Raw genomic sequence first — 20,940 nt, 5'->3', positions numbered from 1 at the left:
CGCAGGGTAAATTGCTATATTATAATAAATATATATTAGTGTTATAATCCACCCATTTTTATTGTTTTTTGAATATTGATAGGAAATGTTAGTGAAAGTTCTAATTACTGGCCTCAGAATAAATCACAGAACCACACATTGTTGTTTATCTTTGCATTGAGTTTCTTAATTGTTTGGTCTTTATATTTTAGGTTGAGATTGCTCTCACAAATAAATGTTCTTGTATTCACATATGTTTCTCCTATATTTTGGATTTAGTTCACGGAAATGCAATTGAAATTAGTGTGGCCGAGACCCAATGATAGGCAAAAACCCCAAACTCAAATGAAAATGCGAGCTCCTCCGTGGCTAAGTGGTTAGCGTGAGGCCCGTATCCAAGGGGGTCTAGGGAGGGCCCGCCCCCCCTAAATTTTGGCTGCCCCCCTAAAATTTTCACGGTGGGCTACCAAATGAACTATAACATGGTAATAAACTATAATATGGTTGGATCGGGCCCCCCCTACATTTGTGGGCTGGCTACCGGCCTGGTTAGCGTACGCGTCTTTGGCGTGGGAGGCCCGGGTTCAATCCTCGGCGGGATCTCATGTGGTTCGGATTCCACGTTAATCAGTAGATCCATATAGCCTCGCTACTGAAAAGGGACGTTAAACTCAAAATCAAGTCAAGTCAAGTCAAGTCAAATGCAAATGTGCCCGAACAAAATTCGTAAGCGCGAGTGCCAGGAGACTAATGACTGCAAGTCTCATTAAAGGACCTGAGCCAGAACCCGACTAAACACGAGCCTGAATAAAGGATGTGAGCCCAAACACAAATGAGTACAAGCCCCACTAACGCCAGTGAGCTCGAGTCTCACTGAGTGTAGAAGTCTGATCCCAAGTAAGCGCGTGTCCGAAAGAGATCAGAGAGTGCGAGTTCCAAGAAACCTAGTTAGTGTTAGCCTCATTGAATGATATGAACCCGGTGCCAAATAAGCACGAGATTCAACGAGAATAATGAGCACTAGCCCACTACAGGTAATGAACCCGTCCCCACATTAGTGAAAACAACACTTGTGTGAGTGAGCTCAAGCCCTACTGATGGTAGCGAGATCGAGCGGAAGTGAGCCAACACGAGTGAGCACAGACTCCAATTCAAATTAGTGCGCCTAGGTCCAAGCAAGTGCGCGACTTAAGAAGATTAGAGAGCGCGAGCTCCAAAGAGCCTAGTGAGTTCGGATCTCATTAAAGAATGTGAGCCCTAGACTAAGTAAGCAAGAACCTCAACGAATAAGTAAGTAAGCAAGAATAAATAGCGTAAGTAAGCAAGTACCCTAACCCCAAGAAAGTAAGCAAGAACCCTAAGTAAGCAAAAATAAATAGCGTAAGTCCCATTAAAAATAATGAACCCGAGCCCACATTACTGCACATTAGTGTCAATGAGTTTGAGCTCCATTGATGATAGTAAGCTCGAGCCCAGTTGACGGAAGTGAGCTCGCGCAATTTAGTACAAGCCCAATTAAGGTTAGTGACCCCGAGCCTAACTATTTGCATGCTCGAAAGAGATTAGTGTTCGCAATCACCAATGAGCCTAGAGAGAGCGGGAGCCGAGATGTGAGACGGAGACCGAGTAAACGCGAGCCTCATTGAAAGATGTGAACCAGCTTGAGTAAGAGCGAGCCTTAAGGAGAATAGTTAACGCTTGCCCCACTGAGGGTAATGAACCCGAGGACAAATCATCGCAAGTCTTACTGACGTCATTGAGTCATTACCGGGTTGATGGTAATGACCCCGACTCTAGTTCAGATTAGTGATCCCGAGTCTCACTGAGTGTAGTGAGTCCAAACCCAATAACCGCGTACCCCAATGAAATTATGAGCGCGAGCTCCCAGCAGTCTAGTGAGTGCGATCGTCATTGAAGGATGAATCCTAGCCCAAATGAGCACGAGCTTCAGCGGGAATAAGAACACGAGCCCCATTGAAGGTAATGAACATGAACCCGTAAAGCAAATATTTAAACAAGAATAAACGCAATGAACACTACATGTTGGCATATGGAAAACCAATGTTTTGAGCGAGCATTACTGACGGAAAATACAGCAGCCAATCAGGTTAGTCTCGCTTATTTTTTGGCTTTCACCGAGTTATGGGGACAACATGGGCAAATCCTCTTTTATAACATCTTTGCTCGTCCCACAGAATCGGTATTCATGACTCTAGTTATTTAAATTTCTTTCAAGGTTTTCAACTTCATATGTTTGAAAAAGAAATAATTTTCTCTTAACCTTCTACTTTTGTTCGTTCTTAACAATATATTGATCACCATGCCATTTTGATATATGTAGAGATGAAATTGCATGAAGGCGGATCTTTTCTTCTTGCATGTAGCTTAAGAAGTTCGTTTTGTAAGTATGTATCATAATCTTTCAGTAAGAGATGAATAAAACCAATATGCGCATTGTTTAGATCAGTATTATTACCCCGAGGGTACGCGAAGATGTTTCTGGGGGTACGGATTCCTAAAATAAGCATATATCCAATACTTATTGAATAACTATAGTTGGAGAAAATTGCCTCGGTAGAACTAGATGTCCCCCATAAGTTTTGGAGGTTCATATGTTATTTTGTTTTCGGGTGTGCACTTTATCCCTCTGTAAATACCTTTTCTTTTGATTGGCACACTGATTGTTTTTATCTTGGGTCTCTATTTGTCCCCCTTTTTAATCACTAGAACATGTGTATTAAAGGACCCCGCACTTTTCTTATGGAAAGTGGCTTTCGGCTAATGATGTTGAAACTTCGCTGGTTGATAGTTCTTAACATGTGGATCAAAAGTCTCAATGGGCACAAAGACCGAAATCCACTCCTTAGCCCCAAAAAACCGCCTCCAAGTAGCTGGGGGGGATTGAACTGATTTCAGCATGTAAAACAATTTGTTGTTTTAATCAACTCAACAAGGACCCCAAACAACCACATGTTAGACTATCAAACTACCCCACTTGATACCGCCCTTTGCCCCCCACATATCCCCCCCGCGAATTACCTTACGGATGTTCCATATTACTGTAGTTTATAGTTGCGCGTATGTGTTGAAATACCTACAGTTTTGGTCTCACCGACAATATAATGGGTTTCACGTATCGCTGATTACGAATCTGAGGTGAGAGTTCTAGAATTCAAGATGGAGGATCAATATGGCGGATCAAAAACACGAAACTCCTGAATGTAGCCACAAATAGCTTTTTACTAGGGTATTTTGGGTCGTTGGTTACGAATCTGAGGTCAAAATTCTTGAATTCAAGATTGCAGATCCAATATAGTGGATAAAAACGTCGAAGCCACAAATCGTAGTAGACTAGAGTGTTTTTAGATCGCTGTTTAAGTACGCAACATTCCTTGATACTTCAGAGACTATGTAGAATTATTCTGCACCCTTGCCCTTTACCAAAACCCACCACAGATATCTTAATGCTGAACGGTGTTAAAATAATTCATCAATTATCTGTTCATTATTTTCATCATTTCGGTTTGCCGCATCTAATGTGGTACTTAGCAATGAGTCATCGGGATATCTAATATTCTGTAAATGTCGTGCATGGCCTAAATACCACAAGACACTTGCAACGTGCGCACATGTACCTAATGTACGAGCACCGCTTTGACATGTACAGTAGTAACCTTGAATAACATTTTGATCATAATCCTGGTCATCTTCATCATTGGCTACATATTATATGAAAACTTGATGCTTAGTTGCATTGCGGAACCTTTAGTAGAGACGTATGCGCAGGAATCCCGGTTCAGTTACGTTTTCGTCAAGCTGGAATTGCTCATCCTTATCTCGTATTAGTTTATCTTGGACGTAAGAGGATGAGAGATCTACTTGATATGTGCCTACAGTCAAATCTCGTAAGTAGTTTAAGTTAAGTACAGAGAAATCAATTAGGCCTTGATCATTCAGCGGTACCCATTGACCGTTCCTTCTAATAAGATTATCTACCTCCACTCTTGCTTTGACAACGTTCGGCATGATTGACCTATTTCTCATTTCTCTAGCTAATTCAATGGTTGCATCTTGCATGAAAATAACGGGATGGTATCTGTTCAAAATAGCTCCAGCTATGCGATAGAAACTATTCGGTTTCTTTGCATGTTGCAGATTCAACGTTTGTGCTAGAAACTTAAAAACAGATCTTAGATGCCCGTTTCTTGCCTCGACTATCCATCGACTTTTAGTAACTAGTCGAGAAGTACTTGCATCTTCTGTTGATAGTTTTCTTTCACGTGGTAGTAGGAGTGCGGGCATTCTATGATCAATCCCTAAATATTCCATTAAAGGAATTGCATTGCGGTATCCTCTGTCTATTAACAAAATAACCAGGATTACGATCAAAATGTTATTCAAGGTTACTACTGTACATGTCAAAGCGGTGCTCGTACATTAGGTACATGTGCGCACGTTGCAAGTGTCTTGTGGTATTTAGGCCATGCACGACATTTACAGAATATTAGATATCCCGATGACTCATTGCTAAGTACCACATTAGATGCGGCAAACCGAAATGATGAAAATAATGAACAGATAATTGATGAATTATTTTAACACCGTTCAGCATTAAGGGCAAGGGTGCAGAATAATTCTACATAGTGGCTGAAGTATCAAGGAATGTTGCGTACTTAAACAGCGATCTAAAAACACTCTAGTCTACTACGATTTGTGGCTTCGACGTTTTTATCCTCCATATTGGATCTGCAATCTTGAATTCAAGAATTTTGACCTCAGATTCGTAACCAACGACCCAAAATACCCTAGTAAAAAGCTATTTGTGGCTACATTCAGGAGTTTCGTGTTTTTGATCCGCCATATTGATCCTCCATCTTGAATTCTAGAACTCTCACCTCAGATTCGTAATCAGCGATACGTGAAACCCATTATATTGTCGGTGAGACCAAAACTGTAGGTATTTCAACACATACGCGCAACTATAAACTACAGTAATATGGAACATCCGTAAGGTAATTCGCGGGGGGGATATGTGGGGGGCAAAGGGCGGTATCAAGTGGGGTAGTTTGATAGTCTAACATGTGGTTGTTTGGGGTCCTTGTTGAGTTGATTAAAACAACAAATTGTTTTACATGCTGAAATCAGTTCAATCCCCCCCAGCTACTTGGAGGCGGTTTTTTGGGGCTAAGGAGTGGATTTCGGTCTTTGTGCCCATTGAGACTTTTGATCCACATGTTAAGAACTATCAACCAGCGAAGTTTCAACAACATTAGCCGAAAGCCACTTTCCATAAGAAAATTGCGGGGTCCTTTAATAAGTTCATTTCGACTTAATTTCTTTTAAACAGCTTCAGAGGTACACAATTGGATGGCGAACTGTATCTAGGGGTACGCGAGAAGAAGAGGTTGAATAGCACTGGTTTAGATTGATTCTGTCTGCGCGTTTACACCGAGTAACCCAGTGTCGTTTTACCAACAACTTTTTTGGAAAGCGGTGGTATAATATATCCGCAGTTTTTCTTCCTCGATTCGGACATTAATCAACAGCACATTTATTATTATTTTATTCTTTTTTGTCTCAATAATTATCCATTTTTTATAAATTTCATTCACCAACACCGCTCACTGTATTCCAGGCAATGTACTTGTTTCGTGGTCTCTTCCACGTGACGTCACGTCGCGCAAGAATTCTGGGTATTTTTTTCTCTTGATAGCAGAAAATGTGCTACTTGTAATACTCTATATATACCGTATTTAGTCTATGACACTTCCAATATGAGGTTAATCAAAGTATTTATATCAGCAAATAGGCATATGCATTCCTTAGCCAACAGATATAAACCATGTTCCAGGCACAATGTCTCTTACATGGATCACTTTTGCGTAGAAATTTGTTAATATTTATGTTTTAAACATGTAGGTGGCAATGTTATAACTGTTAGCAATGTTATACATTTCGACCATTTTTCTTTTAATGTAGCGTACTCCCACCCCTGAATATGTTTGAATTTAACAAGAGTATATGCTGAACTTACAAAACATTAGGTGGGTTACTCTGTAAATACCCGTATATGTCCCATTACATCAGTAAGCAGGAGAAGAAATGTTCATCTCTGTTCTCTGTATGGTATAAGCTGCGTAGTTCTTCCCGAACGACAGAAGAAATTGTGCTGTGATTTGTTTTCCTCAGCTCTTTGCAAAGAACAAGTCGCGGTTTTCCCAGTTATGCTGAATCCAGATTCTCGACGACAACACTGGTAGTATAACGGCAGCAATCATCTATGGTTTCGTCTACACATAGCCATGAAAATTGTTACTTATATCAGTTCGTGTTGTTCATAGAGGGGCTGCAAATAATTCTTGAACTGGTCTCATCCAGACCTTTGTGACCAGAATAACCATCGAGAATTTTCTCGAATGTGTTGTTCTTCAGTACTAGGGATTGAAAATTTTACTTTTCATCAAAAGGTTTTAACTAACTAACTCTATGGCCTATGGAACCCGGAGGTTCAATGCAACTTTCACAGAAGCTCTTCACTGACTTCTATCCATAGCCAAATGGATCCAGTTTCTACTTTGTATTCCTATTTCTGCGAGATCCATCTTAATATCTTCCCAGCTGCGCCTAGGTCTTCCCAATGGTTGTTTTCAGATTGTTCTTCCACTTAAAACTTTGAAAGTGTTCCTACTTTCTTCCATCCTGGTTACATGAAGTGCCCACCTGAGCCTCCTAGACTTGATGACCCTAATAATGTTTGGTAAACCATATAAATTATGTACAACGTGGTCTACAAAATTTGATCCAATTTTATGCATTAGTTTAAAGGTTCTAAGATAAAGCATTTCAAGATAGAACTTCGCCAAGATAATCACTCTACGAGCCAACATTGCAAGAAGCATACGTAGGATATTTAGCTTTCATTTAACCAGGGTTTCCCAACCTGGAGGTCGCGACCTTTAGGGGGATAGCGGAAAAGTTTTATGGGAGTCGTGAGGATAAGCGGAAGAGATAAATATAATTAGAATCTAATATTGGAAAATATTTTTAAATATTATTTTGAATATTGTTCTGATAGGCATACTGTTAAGAACAACAAAAAATAGGTCTATCAAACATTTTCAGCAGGTACAGAGGTTTAAAATACAAATTAAAGGGAAAAGGTACGATATAAAACTAACGAGAACTGCATATTGAAATACTAGAAAAATACAAATGCAACGAAAACTACAATTTGAAATTCAATTAAATTTGAAAGCTAATGATAAACCTAAACACGGTGTGATTTCACTGGTGCGACAATGTCCGGTTCAATCTTCGTGACGCACATTACCAAGTCATATGAAATACTTAATAACTTTTCCAAACTGTCTAACGTAAGATATTTTAACCAAAATTACAAATCACTTTATTTTTTTATCATATGACCCAAAATTAAGGGAGTTAGGACGTTCTAAAATTTTCAAATGGCCTCCATTTTGAAACAGTATGACAGATCAAATTCTATATTTGTAATATGAATGAACTGATCAAATTTGGCTTTAATCCATTCGATTTTAGGGAAGAACTGTATCTACTGTATACAACAAATAGATTCTACTATTATAGAAATAGATGAATATCGTGAGACTTCCGCAATAGGTATATTAAACATCCCACGCAAGATTATTACAAACCAGAAATTATAAAGGGGTCGCTGGCGAGAGGTTGTGATAGGAATTAGATTGAGAACCACTGCATTAAAGAATTATCGTGTGTAGAAGTGGACCTTAAATCCCATTATATCGATTCAATAAAACCTACGAAATATGAAACTTGTAACGAACCTGTCATTGTGTACAGTAGAAAATCGGTGATCTCTGTAAAACTTTACTGTATTCATTAGATTATTTTAATTTTTAAAATGATAAGTTAAACGAAGGTTACTGTTTAAATGTCGCTTTTAAAATTGAAACATATTAGATGCAACTTATGTAGTAATTCTAATTATCTGGAATATAGTAAAATATTTTTGATACTGAAATTCACATGGCCATCTCCTGAGAGTACTTGATATTTATAAAATCCTTTTAGATATACTTAAATGTAGTTATCTATAGATTGCTTAACACAACACCTGTTTTTAACTTATATCGTAAATTTATATATATTTTTATGCAGTTCACATATAACTCTGAGGACAATTTACACTTTAAACATATTTAATCAAATATGAAGGGAATTTTAAAAGTAAATGAATGAGGGCACAGTCCAGTAGCCAGCCCGAAAATGTAGGGGGAGGGGCCGGCTGAAGTTAGAGGGGAACCGATCCAACCATACTATAGTTCATCACCATATTATAGTTCATTTTCAAGCCTACCGTGAAAATTTTAGGAGGGCCAACAAAAATTAAGGGGGCGCCTAGACCCCCCCTGGATACGGGTCTGTCAGTGCATATAAAGTTAGAGACACCATCACTGGGAGATAGCAGAAAATATTTGTAGGTTTCTGTGAGAATAGTCAACCGTAATATTCGAGTTCGGAATGTTCTAACTTTGAAGCGGAGGACATTGTAAAAATCTTTACAACTAAAAGAGCCCGCAAACTTAAAATTTAGTTCTAGCTTTTCGTGTTTTCATTTAAATTACATCGATTTAAGAGATTTGCAAAATATCAGAGTATAATACTCGAGACACAGCTTGACTATTTCTCATAATTAAATATTTTATTCTAAAGCAACAGACTGTTAATTCATTCTACACATATGTACATCTCGATATAATTCCAGAAACATTGTGATTTGCAATTATTACTATAAGATTATAAGAATATGTCAAGCATGCTACTCTCAGATTATTTGGCAATCAAATACTAATTAGTTTCAGTGGCGGAACCAGGGGGAGATCGGAGCGATTGCCTCCGCAGAAGACAAAACTTTCTTATTTTATATATATAAATGAAACCCATCCCAGAGTTAGAAGCTGTTAAAAGCAATTCTAAGTAGCAGTATAACAACCCACCGCCCCCCGGAAGTCGGTGCTGGATCCGCCCCTGATTAATTTGGTGTTTTAACTTGTACTAAAAATGAAATTATGTACTGCAGTTTTGAAATCAAGCTTTGCTAATTGAAGAAAAATGGAATAGGAGAATTAATGTGTGATGCCAATATCAGGTGTAATCGGGATGGTTTTGGTTTGATTGGTCAAGGGGGTGCTAAGGCGAGTTCTTGCCTCGGGCAACCACTAGCCTGGTTGCGTCACTGTGAACACCTTCTATAAGAAGAAAGAAGAACATCTTATTACATATAAAAGTGACACCCCAAGGTCTCAGATCTTGCCTTCATCTCATTGACAAGTTAAAATCTACGCGTTGCAAAGAACTGGAAAGCAATGCCAGGTGAGGAACTAAATATCACTTCGCACACACTTTTACATGCATTAATTAAATGAGCTTTCAACAATCAATAACAAAAACCTTAGTAATTTGTCTTTCTTGGATCCAGGAAACGGAAAACTAACGGAAAACACCTTCACGTATTAACCGGTATCTGCATCAAGGAAAGTAAGGAAAAAGACGACAAAATGCGGAAACAAAGTGTGGAAACTAGATGGGACCAGTGTTTCCTCCATATTTGTTTTTGGGGGGCACTGGAAGGAGACCAAAGTAATACGTCTATAATATAATAATAAATAGAATATTGTCTGCAGTGCTTCCCGGAACATTGTTTCTGAAAGAAACACTGGATGGGGCAAGTGGTGAACAGATCTGAAAAGAAATAAACACGTTCCAAGCACTGTGTAAATAAAGGAAAAAGACGTATGCATGGAAGAAGAGTGGATCAGAGTATCAGTAGCACTCGGGGTAACAGTGAGAAAATTGTGGGAGAAACGAAAAGAGAAAGCCTCATTGTAAAAGATGTCCAAGCAGCTGTGATAGTGAAAAAGGACCGATGCAAAAAATGTTAGAACTCTGGCAATCAAGAAGACCTGAAGAATTACAAGGAATCGAAGAAGAACGCCAAGATGGCACTTGTGTAACAAAAGGCAAGACTTATGATGAGTTGCACAACAACCTCGAAACAAAAGAGGGAGATAAGATAATTTATAAGCTGTCGGATTCGCATTTTTGCTGTTTCAAGAAGGCACATAACGAAGTCCTCACAAGTGAGAGAAAGATAAAGAAACTGTGGAAGAAGTATTTCCAGGCACCCTTCAACGAAGAAAGCTCGAAATAAACTTTCGAAAATCTACCCATGGACCAGAGACTCGTTCTCCATGTGACTATGATAATGGTGGTAAACAACCAGGACTGGATTTGGAAACATGAAGCATGCCCAAAAAAATAGAGAAGGAGCTACGTTGTGCTGGTTTTTAAAAACAAAGGAGATATGCAAAAATGTAGCAACTACCTTAACAAAACTTAGAAGCCATGCAAGTAAGTTCTGAGAGTGATAGAAGCAAGACTGAAGGAAGAGGCGAAATAACAGAAAATGAATTTGGTTTTATGCCAGGACAGCTGACAACACGTACAATATTTGCACTTGGGATGCTAATGGAAAAGTACCATACACAGAATACCAAAAGGACCCCCGTATGGTTTTCAGAGGCTTAGGGAAAGGGTATGATAGGGTATCACGGGATCTTATTTAGTGACACTACGATGGATGTAGTACAGGAGAGAGGAATACGTGTGGAATAACAGTAGAGTTCACACTTAAAGTGGAATTTCATCAGGTGTATAGTCTTAGAATATACCTTTTTGTATATGTGGTAGACGAGCTTACAAGGGATATGAAGGAGCCACTGCTTGAAATATGTTGTTTGCAGTCTACATCGGACTGGCGAGTGAGACCAAGGCAGCACTGGAAGAGAAATTAGGTAGGAGTATTGAAAATGAAAGGGGTTGGAGTTAGTAAGACCAAGACACAATATATACCCATTTAGGAACAGTGAAATGGAAAATACAAGAATACCACTGGACGAAGTAAAAGTGGTAATGATGAAACATTCAAGTACGTGGCATCAATATTACAGGAAAATGCATAGATAGAGCAAGTGTATGAAGAAGAATTAGCATTGGTTGGACGAAATGAAGAGAAGTGGCAGGAGTAATGTGTAACCATATATCTTAAAGAAAAAGTTAACAAAACAATAGTGAGACTTACCTTATTATACGGAGTGAAATATTGAGTGACAAAGAAGAGAGAGGAACGAGAGTTCCATGTTATAGAAACAAAGATGTTGTTTTAGATGTGTAAAGTGGCACGAACGGACAAAATTAAGAATGAAGAAATCTGAGTAACAATGAAAGTGAGACCAGTAGTAGAAAAACTGCAAGAAGATATATTTCGATGGTTTGGAACAGCAAGGAGATGAAATACGTAGATAATCGAGTAGATGCTATAGAACTGAATGGAAAATGTCCGCGAAGCCGGCCAAAGAAGGAACGGGAAGATTGAATTTAGACGCTGTGTTGGAGTGTGATGTCACAATGGATATGACACAAAGAAAACCATTAGGAGACAGAGATCCAAAATTCCGACCTCAGATAACTGGGAAAAACAGTTTAGACGAACAAGTTAAAACCGTAATGTTCTTCACATTTAGTTCAGGTCTAGTAAATATCAGTAGATAGTTAAGAAATCGAAAATTCATCTTAACTCTTATAATACACTAGCTTTCGCCCATCACCTAAGTAAACACGTGTCCCGTTCTTACCATTTTTAAAATGCATTTTCATTCGTATCCGAAGATGAGTGGGCCACAAAAGGTAACATCTTCTTTGGGCCCATGATCATTCATTTACTAGTAGCTTCATTGTGAGATAGGTATCAGGATTTAATTATTTATTTATATATTTCTCTGGTTAGGGATGCAGAACAAGGTGACCTAAGCATGGTATGTAATGTATATGATAAAGTACAGGTACTTACAACGATATTTTGTATTTTAACATCTTTATTATATCTTTATTTGTATTTATGGGCAAAATGTACTTTTAAAATATGCACAAGCTGTTCACGAAAGGAAGAAGAAGAATATGAAAAGAGATATGAATGTAATTTCTTTTCTATTCTTATTCGGTTATATTTTGTTATAACAGTGATTCGACGATGTGAGTTTAGTTGTCATAGTAACGAAAATAAATAATACATAACAAAGGATCCATCTTGTGAAAACTACATGTATAATTTTTAAGGTGTGTACAAGTTTAATTTGTTACGTACTATCATGAAAAGATGACATCATGATACTGTATTCATACAAATTTTGATAAATCAGTAACCTTGTTTATATAAATATATGAACTGTGGACCTTACGTTATAAATTTGCGTCATCCCCTATAGGATTACGGATGCTTATATGCTTAACAATGCACATCAACCGAAAGTATAGCCTACCTCACTAACATGTCTACTGCAAACGAACCATGTTATATATGTTAGTGTTGTTTAGCTTTGTCCCAAATATACTATTGCATAAACATACAACATAATGTATAGTCTAAACTATATTAAAGTCAGCCTAAATTGAGTAATTGTTATGTGTTTTTTGGTTAGCTACTAGAACAAATGAGAGATTAAGAGTAGATTGCCATCTTACGGGTGTCATAATTAAAAGCTTAATGAGAAATATACTTTAGTCTTGGTTTTACCTTAATAGGTGGCGTGCATATCGAGCAACATCAGTTATTAGGTTTACCAAATATAGTTTAGGTCGGTTTTCCCAAACGTACAAGTTCCGTCCTCATACATATAATTTTGTACAGTTCACTGAGATGCATCGATTGATGTGTATCTTTGGATAATTTTCCCATCATACCTTAATATTACTATAGAAAATTTTCAACAGTTTCACAAATTTTTTCCAAAATATCAATATAACCTTTTATCTATTTCCTTATCTTGAATTATGTAAAATGAAAGAAAATGAAAAATCCATGGAGATCTAATGTTAACATCACTGATAAAGCACATTTCTTTTTAATATTTGCGCTTTCAATATCTGTTTCCATTATTTCCTAACCTGCAACACTTTGAGGAATCGGATTGCTTGGTGTGTACGTACAGATGTAAACCACGATGAATGTGAGAATCCAATGTAGGGGGAAGCCTTTGGTTTTATATGACCGTTCGGAGAGTTATATTTAGAGATCTAATGATTAAAGAGCTGCTACCAGGGGGGTTAGCGTGCTGCAGGAGGAAGGCTGGTTTTAATTATGCTCGGGAATGGTTTTTGTATTGTCACGGATTTGTTGTGGACGTAAAATAAGCATGAAAAGTTGTATATCAAACGTATCCAAAATGATTCTCTCTCTTCTGTTTACGTGTTACGTGATTGGTGCTACAATCATAACATTAAGCTACATCAGAACCACAGTTAGTGTGGGAATTTGGGCACATCAGATTTTTTTTAGAACAAACACTACCTAATACACATTGAATACTGAATATTATTGATTTTATCGATTCCTGGAAAAACAATATGCTTAATTTATTTTGAACAAATGTTTGGTATAAATAAATGGCATTAGTTCATTACAGCTTATTAATGGAAATGTCAATTAGTAAATTTTATCGAAAATTTGGATCTCTAAACTACATACTTGATGCTTGTACGATAGAAAATATTTCATAAGCGTACTAAACAAGTTAGAGTTTACATTTATAACAGGTTTGGTCAAAATTACATGTGCTCTGCAGCTCACATACAGGAATAATTAACACTTCTGACTAGAGCATATACACTTATTTATTAAAACTAAAATACAGTATAACGGTTTCGACACTTAACGTTATCTTCATCAGAATTAGTATCTGATGAAGGTAACGTTAAATGTCGAAACCGTTATACTGTATTTTAGTTTTAATAAACAAGTGTATATGCTCTACTCAGAATTGTTAATTATTCCAGTAGTGAGTTCCAGGGTAGTGATGGACAGTTACTCGCATACGATGCATACTCTCAGACCAAATCCCAATTTTGATAGTTAATTACTCGGGAACTAAACATCTGTACAGGAAAAGCTTTTATATGCGATCTGAACAAGTCAAGATCTATCTCCTTGTTAAGAATTAGTAAGATATACTGTATTTCAGTGGTTTTCAATCTTTTCAAGCTCAAGAAGAAGGGTTGGGGACTAGCAAAGTATTAAGTATTGTACGTCTTTCAGACGTATATCAGCATATTTAAAAAAATGCTAGATAGCTAAATCTATCACCCACTGAACCCGAAATTTCAATGCCACATTTATCAAAGCTCTACACTGACTTTTGTTTTTAGACAAGTAAATCCAATTTCTTCTTCCTATTCCTATTACTGCGAGATTTGCCTTAAAATTATCCTCCCATTTGCGCCTAGTTCTTGCTGATTCCAGTTCTAATTGGGTTACCAGTTAAAATTTTGAACGTGTTCCTACTTACTTCCATTCTGGTTATATGACCTACCCACCTGAGCCTCCCGGGTAGCATGTCGGGAATTATTAGGAATGTGTCACTATTTGGACATTGTACTAGTTGAAAGTGTATTTTTCACACAAATAATTCATACATTCATTCCGGTTGTTGTGGTCTATCAACAATATGCATAATAATACAGTTAAAACTTAAAGTGAATACTTCGAACTATTGATTATTTTGTGCTATATGCTATTAAGCATCATAAATCGAAATACCTTTGCTTTAAATAAACATCTCCAACACATCACGAACACTCCATTTAACTAATAAACGACTTTTTTTTAACAAAAAGAACATAAAAAAGTACCCGAAACAAAGCTGACTTAAGACAAAAGTTATTGTGTGAACCAGAACTACGAGTTGCGTCGAATAAAGATGAATAAAAAGAAGTGTTGGAGGATAAGATTGTATTTCTAGAACTGTTCTTAACAAGCTAGCGTTGAATACAATGCATATATATAGAACCAACAATACATATGTAGTATGCTGGTTGCATAAGGAAATGGGGTTACAAAACCTCCTCCATAATTAATAACGTTCCTAATCCAGGAAAGGCAAAAGGAATGGAAATTCTAAAGTGAATTTATATTAAAATGTTATTTACTCCAAACGGTACAGTGGGAAAAAGATATGAATATTAATGTTCTAGGATTTATAAATACGAAATAAAATAATAGCAATTGGCACTTTCAAAAACGCTATTTGTAATGTAGCAATTGCTACTAGTTGGTAATTATTCAGTAATAAGCAATAACTCGAGCAGCGACCATCTCAATTTCTTAGTGTTGTGCGGTTTAAGAAAAACATCAGTGTAATTTTCTATATATTTATTTTTTATTCAATTTTGTACTGCTTTTGAAAAAATTTGCAAGATAATAGAGAATCCGCTAGAAGACTTATGCTGTAAAAATTTCATAGGTAAATTTACAAAAAAACGTTGGCAATCTGTTTGTCACTCCTCTATGTAAATGTTTGCCTATGAAGTAAATTTACTAATATGAAATTATGTAAAATTACATTTTTAACAATAAAAATATCATACTTTCTTATAAATTTACTGTAAATTCGTAAAAAGACCCAGCCAAGATTGTAATTTAATCTAAGGAAATGTATATCAACTTACAAAATAAAGGGTATATGATTTTACATTGATTTTTGGCAATTTAATTACAAATATTGTTTTCCATATACTAAGAGTTTGCTATTCAAATGCGGATATATTCGGATTTAAAAGAAAGAAAAGTATATCCGCACCTGTTATCAAAAATTCTTTCGCTGGTCTTTGATACAAGATTGAACAGTGAAACTGCAATAAATAAAACTGCAATATCTTCTCCATAGAGTCGTTTAACATTGCTTCATCAATTAATATATTATGTCTTTATAGTGAATACACTTTATACCATTATTTATTTATCTATTATTTTAATTCATTTATATTTTTCTCTTATATAATATTTATATATATTTTATTTTAATCCTTCTTCTCATTTTCTTATCGTATTAATTAAACAAAATCCTTTGATGTCTGGCAGGTTCATTAGTGTCCACTACAACAAAGGTGTTTATCTACCCGTTGTAACAATTATGCATTTGTATTCTGGAAACATTACAATAACTTGTTCAGAATCAATGTGTGAGCTGCATTCTACCTGAAATCATACGAAACATCTCAATCATTTTTCAGCTATAAGCTCTAAATTTTGTCACATATATTTTGTTCTACGTTGTTGACCATATAAATATATGTATTGTAGAATCTAAAAGGTTACTATAGCATATAATTTTGACGTTAGTTAAATTTTATCTTATATTTTTTAATTATGCCATCTTAATAATACTGTGGCATCGGGTTTTAGGGAGAGAGAGAGAGAGAGAGAAGTCTCCCCGATCTAAGCTTGGAAGTAATATTTCATGTTTGCTTACGTATTCCTTTTCCACAAATAAAATCCCTTATCTCTATTTGTTACTTGATATAATTTTCAAATTACTTTACAAGTAAAATCATCAAATTTAATTATCATATAACATTTTCTTCCTGTGTAACTTTTCTTGAATCACTAATGTATATTTTATTTATTTATTTATTTCTGATTCGAAAGCATTTCTTTTGTATTATTTTACATCATATGCTACAGACTAAAATTCACATCGCCACTGTCCAAATTTATATAATGAATGTGGTACTGGTATACAATAGAGGGACATTTCAACGTGATGAAGGAATTTGATTAAGAATATAGAAAGCAGTGAATAGTATGCAACCAAACTGTCACTTAAGTACAGTTAGGTTGCATAATAACCCTTATTGGAATGTATGGAGGGGACATATTTTCGGATTGGATGGATAGATAATAATCTCCATCAAGGAAACTCGAATCCCAAATTTTGACCCTCCACATTCTGAACAAAATTGGAAGATATTAATCAAGTAGTTTCTGAGATTTTGTGTCTATTAGACGGACGGACATGGGCCGACATAATTTTGTCTCTCGGACCGGCGGACATATGGACTGAAATGGGATACATATATTAAAATAGTGCTGGCTGGTTGGTAAACCAAACTGCTAACGGTTTTTGCTTGTGAGATTTGCCACGAAGGTCCAAAGACTGTTTCTGGAGGTAAAGGCTCTACAATTTCTAGACTTCGGTACTCATGGAACTGATGTACTCGTAGACACCACCAAACTCGGGCTCCTTTACTTTCCCAGGCTGCTCCACTTCCAAGAACCTAGGTGAATTTCAGAGCTGTATAAATATACGAGGATAGAAGGGAAAAAGTGCCCAATCTCCACATGGGATTTAACCCTGACAGCCAAGCTTGTAAGAAGGCACCTTTCTGTATATATATTACCGTGATTTTCTACTCTCAGATATATAATTCATAAGACTGACATTCCTAACCTTGCTTTTATTTCTTACACACACTTTATATTTTCACTAAAAACATCGCTGTTTTTTTTTTAAAAATCAAGCATTATTGTGCATTTCTTCTACTGCAAGTAGACACAGATCACTCCCTCCCAAGGAGAGTGTTGACGCCACTGGTTTTATGAAAAAATCGCTATATAGTGTCACTACCCAGAAATTCTTCTACGATCAAACCACTAGTATCAACAGTTTTATATAAACACCGCTAGTCTCAGGAGAGAAGGGGAAGAGCTGTCAGAAAAACGGTTCGAAAGCCAAGGGAAGCTCTTAGAGAAGAGATGTGAAGCCAATTCGTCAGTGGTAAATAATTCCGCCACTATTGATTTTGTGTAGTAACACTTTATCGTGCCCTAAAGGGACACTTGGGCACTGCCTCGGATCTGTGCGGGATTGGAGACACAGACTATTTCCTCCATTTCTGCTTCTCTCCCACCCGTCCCTTGTCCTCAGTTCCAACCGGTTTTCATCTCAACAACACAAAACGCGCGCGGGAAAAAGACTGGTGTTTGGTTAGAAACGAAATGCGGGGGGAGGTGGGAGGGATGAAAGACGTTGAGTTTAATAGAAGAAAAGGACGAAAAAACGCTACAAGGAGCGAAAATGGCTTGAGAAAAGTCAATAATAACAGCATTATAGGCGGCAGTTTAATTTCGTGAAGAAGTGATCCTGTCACGTAGTATATATACGAAAACTGTTCTTTTTTTCTTGTTGTCTACACGAGGAAATAACCGTAAACAAAAGACAGACTAGGGCAAGTATCGAAAAATGGATAGGAAGGATATTTCTATATATTACGTTATATATATATATATATATATATATATATATATATATATATATATATATATATATATATATATATATATATATATATATATATATATATATATATAAGTATTTATGTGATGCTGTATAAAGCTGTATAAAACACACGTAGGGATACTTGTGTCTATCACTGCTTTCTTTCCCCCAGCGTAAACCAGGATATTAAGAGGATGTTACATTTCAGAATAAGATCCCAAACATTCTCTCAAATGCAAACGAAATTTTACAGTGTTACCACGTATACAATATTTATCACTTTAAAGCCAATAATTATTTTTTTTCATACGTTTTAAAAGAAAACATCATCTCTAAAGGCTACACATATATTCATACTAAACATGATAAGATACATTTTTGGTATGAATATGACATCACTTCATGGTTAGTGAGATGTTAGTTTTCGTTAAATAGTCGTAAAGGAATTATTTGCTAACAAATACTAAGTAACATTCTGTGAGATTGTGTATGACTATATTAGAGTAATTACTTTGGATGACTATAATTGGGTTCTGATATTCCATTTTTGAGCGTACCAAGATTTTATTCTTTACTGTTCCGTGTGATGGTGGATTAGAAGGTACTTTCCTCCGTTAGTTTATGCTTTATTTCTTTAGTCTTTTTCATAAACGTAACAACGTACCCTGCTACAATCTACGCTTGGGTAAACCAGGGATAGGGTTGTTAGCTATAATAGGTGTATCCACAGATATCGGATGTGAGGTAAGTTTCGGAGGAAAGTAATGTAATTCAAGACTTGTAGCGCTTGTTAGTGCTGCAGTACAAACACTGGTTAGTACTTCCGAAGTATGTTTTTGGGACAGGTTCTTGTCGTTTATTTCATTAGAATTTGTGTCGTCTGTGGTATCCTATCGACTAGTAATTGTTTGTGATTCTTCGAGTAAGTTGACTTAGTCCAAAACCTTTTTTGGTTGGTAGTTTTGTAAACTGGTTTTAGAACGTTAACACAATGCAGTTGGCCCCGCCAGTATGCTGACCATTGACCTTATAAGTTGAGCAATGGTTCGTATTAAACTGTTGATTACTGGGAGGACTATCTACATATTTCTCCGCACGTAATGCAAACGTATTCCCTTCTAACTTACCGTGTGAAGTGCCCACAAATTACAGCAATTTCAGCAAGGTTTAGGCGAGATAAACTCCCGGATAGGATACCTCATTTTGTTGATGAAGAATCCTTATTTGTTTTGGTTGGATTACTTGTGCTGGCTCTTTTGTAAATAGGGGCATATTGTCTCACTGGTAGAGCCTTTGCCTCAGCGCGTACTTGCTCGATCTTCACCAAGTAAATTTGTGGTGGACAACATCATGTCCGTGAGTTTTCTCGAGTTACTCTTATCTTCCCTCTCTATCTCATACCGTCAATTATTTCATCCTCATTCACTTGTTCTAGTCATCCGTCTCCCTTTGTCTAAAGTGCATAATCGTGGGACGTTAACTGAAATATTTTATAAATATAAATGGATTTCTTAACTCTATTCATAGGTAAAATTGCCAACACCCTAGCTACATTGGAATACCGCTCATAGTGAGATCAAACAATACATGGGTTTGGTCCGAGGAAAGATAGGTGACTGTACTCAGCAAATCGCGTCGAAATTTCGGAGTTCACACGGTGTCGTGAAGGCAATTGGGGAGCAAATTGAAAGAAAGAACTGGCAAACTCGGTTCCAAGAAGTCAGAATTAACAGCGAGAGGAGACAATGTGCTGATCACACTGTCTACGATCAAAATATCGCGACCGGAACCTCTTTCCTCAAAATTCCGCAACCTAAACTCTCACGGGGGCAAATCCTAGGCGCCCAGAATCTCACGGAGACAAAATCTCGCTGCCAAAACCCTCGTCCCAGAAAAAAACAACTGGGATCACAAAAGCTCACGGGTAAAAATTTTGTCTGGCCATAATCTCGAATGGCCAAACCCACGGTACCCAAAACTTCCTAGCCCAAATTCTCGCCTAGATAAAACTTCGCGGGACAAAATATTTCATTAACAATGAGTTTCTGGGAAGCCCATTCGATCGGTATCTAACTTGGCATGGTGTTAGAACTTGATATGTTCATTAAAGTGTGAGGAAGTATTACGCTGAGTTTTCGAGTTATGCCCAATAGAATTTCTAAATCAATGGGCTTAACAAAAACATAATAATCGTAATTTAAATAGCAATCAAAGACCATTCTTGGCCAGAAAAATATATAATCTAATGGAGAATGACTTTAAGACTATCAATGTATAGAATACTATACTGGAGAAATTGTGGTGATGTTCTGTACAGACAGGACTCTTTCATAGATAAGATTGCGTCTTGTGAAGTTCTGATGAAGCAAGGTTCTGTCCGGTGTAGATTTTGTACGGTGAGGGTTTGGCAGGGCAAGGTTTTGTTCTGTGAGATTCTGGTCAAGGAAGATTTTGTCTAATAAGATTTTGTATGACAAGGTTTTGTCTAACAAGATGACGGGTAAGGTGAGATTTTGATCCGTGAAATTTTTGGTGGCGATGTATTAGCCAGGCGAGATTCCGCTCCGTGATGTTCTGCTCGGGCAAGGTTCTGTACCGTGAAATTTTGTACGGAAAAATTTTGGCGAGCGATAATTTTGGTAAGGTGAGATTATGGTCCGGCGTTCCGGGCGGCAAGATTCTGGGCCGTAAGGTTTTGGCCAAATTTTGGCCCACGAGGTTTCGTACCTAAACCGATCGTAGATCATTTAGAAACATAAGTGCCACAAGCCGACTGGTACGCCCTTGTTCCTAA

Source organism: Thermobia domestica, chromosome 10, assembly GCF_964235325.1.
Source record: "Thermobia domestica chromosome 10, izTheDome1.hap1.1, whole genome shotgun sequence".
NCBI lineage: Eukaryota > Metazoa > Arthropoda > Insecta > Zygentoma > Lepismatidae > Thermobia > Thermobia domestica.
The sequence above is the reverse complement of the archived record's forward strand: the minus strand, read 5'-3'. Positions refer to the sequence as shown.